This window comes from Arachis hypogaea, chromosome 14, assembly GCF_003086295.3.
Source record: "Arachis hypogaea cultivar Tifrunner chromosome 14, arahy.Tifrunner.gnm2.J5K5, whole genome shotgun sequence".
In the NCBI taxonomy this organism is placed as follows: Eukaryota; Viridiplantae; Streptophyta; class Magnoliopsida; order Fabales; family Fabaceae; genus Arachis; species Arachis hypogaea.
Genome location: NC_092049.1, coordinates 121,799,882 through 121,806,821, shown reverse-complemented (window position 1 = coordinate 121,806,821; position 6,940 = coordinate 121,799,882). Strand labels below are relative to the sequence as shown.

General features: G+C 41.6%; 1 non-coding gene across 1 annotated transcript; it reads left to right on the top strand.

Annotated features, from left to right (window-relative positions):
• Positions 1-5,842: 5,842 nt before the first annotated feature.
• On the top strand, positions 5,843-5,946 carry LOC112745082 (small nucleolar RNA R71). The gene has a single exon (XR_003173028.1). It is a non-coding gene; the product is annotated as a small nucleolar RNA R71 (small nucleolar RNA).
• Positions 5,947-6,940: the final 994 nt, after the last annotated feature.

The following is a 6,940-nucleotide window of genomic DNA, read 5'->3' as shown; positions in this document are numbered from 1 at the left end:
GGTCCTGAAATCAAGCAATAGAGTGCATCAAAGTTCTAGTCCAAGTCATGGGTAATGCAGCATACAATTTGTCACTAAATTCATGCAAAATCCTCATGAAATAATGTAAAATGCACAATGTATGCTTGAATCAAGGTGTAGGTGAATATCTACCCAAAACTAGCTTATTTCCTAAAGAAATGCATGAAACTACCCTAAAAATAGTAAAGAAAAGGTCAGTGAAACTGGCCAAGATGCCCTGGCATCACAACACCAAACTTAAAGCTTGCTTGTCCCTAAGCAAGTACTGGAACAAGAGAATGATGAATGGAATATCCAGAGGAATGAGTCATTCTTGTGGAAGTCATGTTACTGATTTTATGGTGGTTTCATGCATAGCAACTTAGGTTCATTCCATTACTGGCTTTCAGACTTTTATCATGTCCCTAAACACTTACTTTGTTTATATCCCATGAGACTTTTATTCATTGATCCTTTTATTGTTATTTCAAGGGTTATTTGTGTTATTTAGGCTAAGTGCTCTGTAAGGGGGCAACTCTTTAAGATAAGCTTTCAGCCAACACTCCCGAACCAGTTAGTTCAAGGTGCTAGGTGTTGAAGCACCCCTAAGGACTTACTCCCTCAAGTCTCTCCCCCATACATACACACCACAGGCATATAGTTTATTTATTTTCTTTTCTTGAGACCTTGGTGTCCAGCACCTCTTTGGATTACTAAATGCTCTGTAGTGAGGGTTACTCTTGACACTGGATTTTCAGCTGATAATCCCGGGTTAGTTAACCCAAGTTACCAAGTGATAAAGCACCCCTGAGAGCTTATTCATCCAAGTAGATCCCTCACACAGGAGCACCACAGACACTTGTCTCAAGGTCCAAACTATTGGTGCCTAGCCTTATTACTTACTCTTTTTCTTTTGTTTTTCACTTCCATTGTTCTTTCCCTTTTCTCTTATTAGGATCTTGTTATTAACTTAGTCTCATGGGTATATCCAAAGTCAAGTATTCAGGATAGATAGTTGTCCTCCTAGCCTTGTGGTTGAACCAACTTAGCTAACTTATGACTACCCCAAAGATTCATGAATGCACTTCCACATTATGAACTCTACTCTGGTCTTTTAAAAACATAGACATTCTCTTCTTCATTTGATTTAAAATGGACAAGCTTACAAGTAAATAAGGGAAAGATGCAGTGACATTTAAACCAGAAATCATGGACCTATTCAAAAAGAAAACTTAAAAGACAGAAAAAAGTTTAAACATAACATGGAAGCAGGTTCTATTTCATACGAGATCTTCCTTATTTAAAGCATAGAAAATGATGGACTAAAAAGAACTCCACCACCTTTCATTCATGTGGATGCCCATGCTCCCATCCTTGCTTGTCCTCATTGTGTCTCTCTTGAGTGCTTGTGCTCCCACTTCCTTTGCCTTTTCCAAGCAGCTTCTTCCAGAAACCACCATCTTCCATCTTCTTCTTGAGTGTCTCCTTTTGCTGTTTCACCTTCCTCTCTTCTTGTTTTACAAAATCTTTTTGGACCTCATCATATGTAGGGATGGCATAGTGTAGCTGATGCATATTACTAGTCATGTAGTTCAACTTGGCTTGAGTGTTCACATAGAACTCCTCCCTATGTAGTTGCCTTCCTTCATTGAGTACACTGAACTCATTGAAAGTTTTCATTTGGGCTATCTGCCGCTGGTTGAGTTCTTGCAAGTGCTTCTCTTGAAGCTCTTGCCTCTCATTCACTTGGTTGATGGCTTGAGTGAGCCTGGAGTAGTGTTCCTGCTGCTGCTCCATTTGTTGTTTTTGTCATGCTTCCTATTGGCTCAGCCAGTTGGTTTGAAGGTTCAGTATTTGCTCTTGTCCTTCCATATGTCTCATCCCCAAATCCTCAATGGCTCTTAGAAGGTGACTCATGTTCAAGTTGGCTGGATCAGAATACTCTCCTTGTTGATATTCTTCCTGATGAGGTTCCTCTTGGTGAAGTCTTTCTTTTGCTTTTGGTCTTCCTATTTGTGGTCTTCTTTGTTGTTGAGCAGGTGTAGTATAAACCAATCGCTCGAGTGTAACTGGCCTCCCTGGGTTCACCCAGTCTGGATTGATGTCCTCAAATACTACCTTGGCCTTGTTGCATAAGCGGAGAATGGTGCTGGGATACCAAAGCCTGGCACCTGAATCAACCTTCTCAGCCGAATCTTGAATCCCCTCGGCGATGAGCTCATTCACATTGATTTCCCCACCCTGTATTAAGCAATGCACCATAGTAGCTCGATTGATGTTTACCTCTGAATTATTTGCAGCTGGTAGAATGGACCTCCTCACAAGTTCAAACCACCCCTTGGCTTCAGGGCTCAGGTCTCCTCTCTTGATGAACTTGGGTCTCCCATCTGTGTACCTTTCCCAGTCAGCTGCTATAACACAGATGTCTGCCACTATCTCTGAGAGCTCATTATTATCAGGGCTTCTACTTATCCTTGCCTGATAACTTTCCTCATCAAAACGAGGTGATTTCAGGTGAAGAACTCTTGTTATGGCATTTGGGCTGAAGTCCACCTCTTTTCCTGTTACGTAACTTTTGAAGGTTGGGGCCTTGGTTTTATCCTCTCTTACTACATTCGCATAAAATTCTTTGATGAGGTTTCCATTGATCTTCCCCTCTGGACTTGTGAGCAATTGCCACCCCCTCTGTTCGATTTTTTCCAGAATTTGTGGTGACTCATCTGCATTGATTTGGAAGATTAACTCTGGCAATATCTTTCTCACCCTTATCCGTTCGAATTCACGTTCATGAAAGGCAGTTTTAAATTTCTTCTCATCGAAAGGAACACTCTCCATGGGTTCCTTCCTCTTTTGCCTCTTTGAGCTTGATGATGCCATAAATTGAGTTGCTGTTTTGAGGTGGAGGTTGGAGGATACGGAGAGATGAGGAATAGGTTAGCTAGGACTGAGTGTGATGAAGGGGTTTGAGCAAGCCGAAAGTATGAAGTGTGGAGAGTGGGAATTTGAGTGTGAAGAATGATCATGCACTAAGGTTCACTTATATAGGGAGGTCACGAGTGGATGGAAGGTGTGGATTGCAAGGATTGTTGCTTGATGGACGGTTGGGGTTGTGTATGAAGGAAGGACAAGGATCATCACTTAATGAGAATGATTGGTTCGGTCTTCAAGGGTCTTCTTTCTCCAATGTTGCATGGCAGCGTTTTCCCATGCGTTCCCTCTTGAGACATGTGTGTAGTGCTCTTCATTAAGTGGCAAAATCTCCCCCATTTAATTGTCCGATCAATCCCTATTTATGCTTCTTTTCCTTTCCTATAAATATTTAAAATAAGGAAATTAATATCATAAAAATAAAACTCTACGGCTAGAATAATAAATAGAAGAAAAAGAGTTTGTTTATTTATGAATTTCAACTAACTAACTACTTGTGTATCCTTATGCATTTTGGTGGCACCATGGGGTGACACCAAACTTAGTTTGAAGCAATGTGATGAAAAGTTTTGTTCAAAGCTCCCAAGACTAGCATGCATCTTGGTTTGCTTTGAACACCAAACTTGTTCTTCACCATATACTGCATGATAAAGATTGCACCAAGTGTTTGTCAAGTTTGGGTTGAAATTCATAAACATTGATTTATTCATTATTTTAAAAACATATAAAACATGGGTTGCCTCCCATGAAGCGCTTCTTTAGCGTCACTAGCTTGACATTTTTCCTTCATCAGGGTGGTTGGTAGTGCTTAAAGTCCTCCCCTCTTGCTGTGGACTTATATCCATTGGTTGGATCAATGATCTCCACATGTTCCAGGGAAAGAACTCTGTTGATAGTGAAGACCTTGGGTAACTGAGATGGTATAGTGGGGAGATTAGGGGGAATATCTGGGAAGTAAGCTGAGACAACTCTATCCCCTGGAGAGAAGTCTTCCGTAGGGATCTTCTTGTTCCTCCATCTCCTTGGTACCTTCTTCTTTGTTTCTTTTAAGGTTGCCTTCCCCTTGGTGACCTCTTTTTTCCAAGGAGTTGTGATGCTGTCTTCACCTGCCTCTAGAGGTTTAGGTTCCTCCAACTTTTCCTTGAGTTGTGGCAATTGCTGTTTTCCTTGTTTATCTATTAAGGGGATCTCAGAATGAACTGGCTGTGCTTCAGTGCTTGTTTCCTCCTTCAGTGTCTCATTATCATTTGTGCTTAGTTCCTTGTCCTCTTGATCTGTTTCTTGTGAGAGTTTGAAAACATTGAAGCTGAGTCGTTCATCATGGATTCTCAATATTAGTTCCCCTTTCTCTACATCGATAAGTGCTCTGGCCGTAGTTAGGAATGGTCTTCCCAATATGATTGGGTGAGTGTGACTCTCTTCCATGTCCAGGATGACAAAGTCTGTTGGGAGAAAGTATTTTCCAACCTTTAGCAACACATTTTCCACCACTCCTATTGCTTGCTTTTGAGTTTTGTCAGCCAGTCTGATGATTACATCTGTGGGTATTATCTCATTGATCTGCAGCCTCTTCGCCAGGGATAAGGGCAGTAAGTTGATGCTGGCCCCCAAATCACATAGTGCTCTATCGAACATAGTTTCACCTATGGCACAAGGGATGTGAAAACTCCCTGGGTATCTTCTTTTTGTAGGCAACTCAGGTTGAATAAGGGCACTACATTCCTTGTTCATCACTATAGTCTGGCCTCCTTTGAGTGAGCTTTTCCTGGGAAGAAGTTCTTTCATATACTTGATGAATGCAGGCATTTGTTGAATTGCCTTGATGAATGGTATGTTTACATGCAGAGATGCAAACAAGTCTAGGAACCTTGAGTATATTCTCTTTCCCACAGCACCATTGAGCAGTTGAGGGAAGGGAGCATAGAGCTTCAGCAGCTCTTGTTGTGAGATTTTCGGTTCATGGTGATCTCTATCCTCCTCCTTTGTTGAGTTGTCTTCAGGTTGTTTGCAAAGTTTTCCTTGCTTGTCTTCAGTCTCTTGATCACTTGTAGTGACCATTTTGCAATCTTCCCATCTTACTTTCTTTGCTTCTCCTTTGGGGTTTTTCTCCGTGTCACTTGGGAAGCTATCAGTAGGTTTGGGAATCTTCTCAACTAAATATCCCACCTGGAATTCCAACTTCCTAATGGTCTCTCCCTGGTTCTTAATATTGGCTCGCACCTCTTCTTTGAACACCTTATTTTCTTGAATCTCTTGGCATATTCCTTCAAGTAAGGCTTCAATCTTAGAGAGCTTGTCATCAAGTGATGAGTGATTCAGAGCAGATGTACTGTTTTGGTTTTGATAAGCATGCAGAGAAGTGTTGTTGTAGGGGTGTTGAGATGTCCTCTGTGTGAATTGCTGGTGAGCTGCATTGTTGTTGGAGTTGTAACGTCTCTGGTCTTGGTTTTGCTCTTGCTCACTTCCCCACCCAAAGTTTGGGTGGTTTCTCTATCCAGGGTTGTAGGTCTTGGAGTATGGATCATAGTTTTTCCTTGGTAAATTCCCAATGTAGTTGGCTTGCTCATGACTCCCCTCTGCTTCTTCATTCACTCCTTCTTGGGTTGTTGATGAAGTGGAGATTGCTGCTACTTGGTTCATCTCCATCTTCTTGGTGAGGTCAGCCAGCTGCTGGGTAATGAGCTTGTTTTGGGCCAACAGAGCATCTACATTGTTTAGCTCCATTACTCCTCTTGTGTTCCCTCTTTCGGAAGCATAGAAGTAGTCATTCTCTGCTACTATTTCAATAACATCTATGGCTTCCTCAATAGTCTTCTTCTTGTTCAAAGATCCTCCGGATGAATGGTCTACGGCCTTCTTTGACTCATAAGAGAGTCCTTCATAGAAAATGTGCAGCTGCACCCATTCGTTGAACATGTCAGGTGGACACCTCCTTGTTAAGTCCTTGAACCTCTCCCATGCTTCATATAGAGTCTTACCATCTTGTTGCCTGAAAGTTTGGACCTCAGCTCTCAGCCTATTGATTCGTTAAGGAGGGTAAAATCTTGCTAAAAATTTGTTCACCACGTCTTCCCAAGTTGTCAAGCTTTCCCTTGGGAAAGATTCCAGCCACTTGGCTGCTTTGTCCCTAAGTGAGAATGGAAATAGGAGCAGTCTATAGGCGTCAGGGTGAACACCATTATACTTCACTGTGTCACATATTCTCAGGAAGGTGGTTAAATGTTGATTGGGGTCTTCTTGAATACCTCCTCCAAATGAACAGTTGTTCTGAACAAGGGTGATGAGCTGTGGTTTAAGTTCAAAGTTGTTGGCATGGATTGTTGGCTTTTGGATGCTACTTCCACAATTGCCTGGGTTTGGATTGATGTAAGAGCCCAAAACTCTTCTATCCTCCCCAGCATGATTTGCTCTACCTCCTCCCCCATGGTTGTGATCCTCTTTTTCATGATGATTTTCCATGTTGTCTTCCATGTTTGTTTCAAAGAATTCCTCTTCTTCCTCAGCACCAACCACTTTCTTTCCTCTTGCCTCCCTCCTTAATCTAAGGAAGGTCCTCTCAGGTTCAGAATCGAAGGAAGTTGAAGCCCCGCTTCTTCTCCCTGTCATACAACCATCAAGTGCAAGCAAGAAAAGCTAGGTGCAGAAAGTATTTGTGTCAGAATTTCTGTTAATTGTGGGTGATGCAATATATCAAACAGTTAGTGGGTTAGCAAACAGAATTGAAAATAACAAAGAAAAACAAAAGAGTAGAGGGGGAAGGGAAGAAGTTTAACTAAAACAAAAAGTAAATTACTCAAACAGAAAATGAAATTCACAAAATAAAAATGCTCAATCTAGTGATCTTCCAATTTAATCATTGTTCATGCACAATCAATCCCTGGCAACGGCGCCATAAACTTGATGCACGGAAAACTTGTTTCTCAACAAATCTCCCTTCGGCAAACGTACCGAATTTGTCGTCAAGTAAAAACTCACAATAGAGTGAGGTCGAATCCCACAGGGATTGATTGAT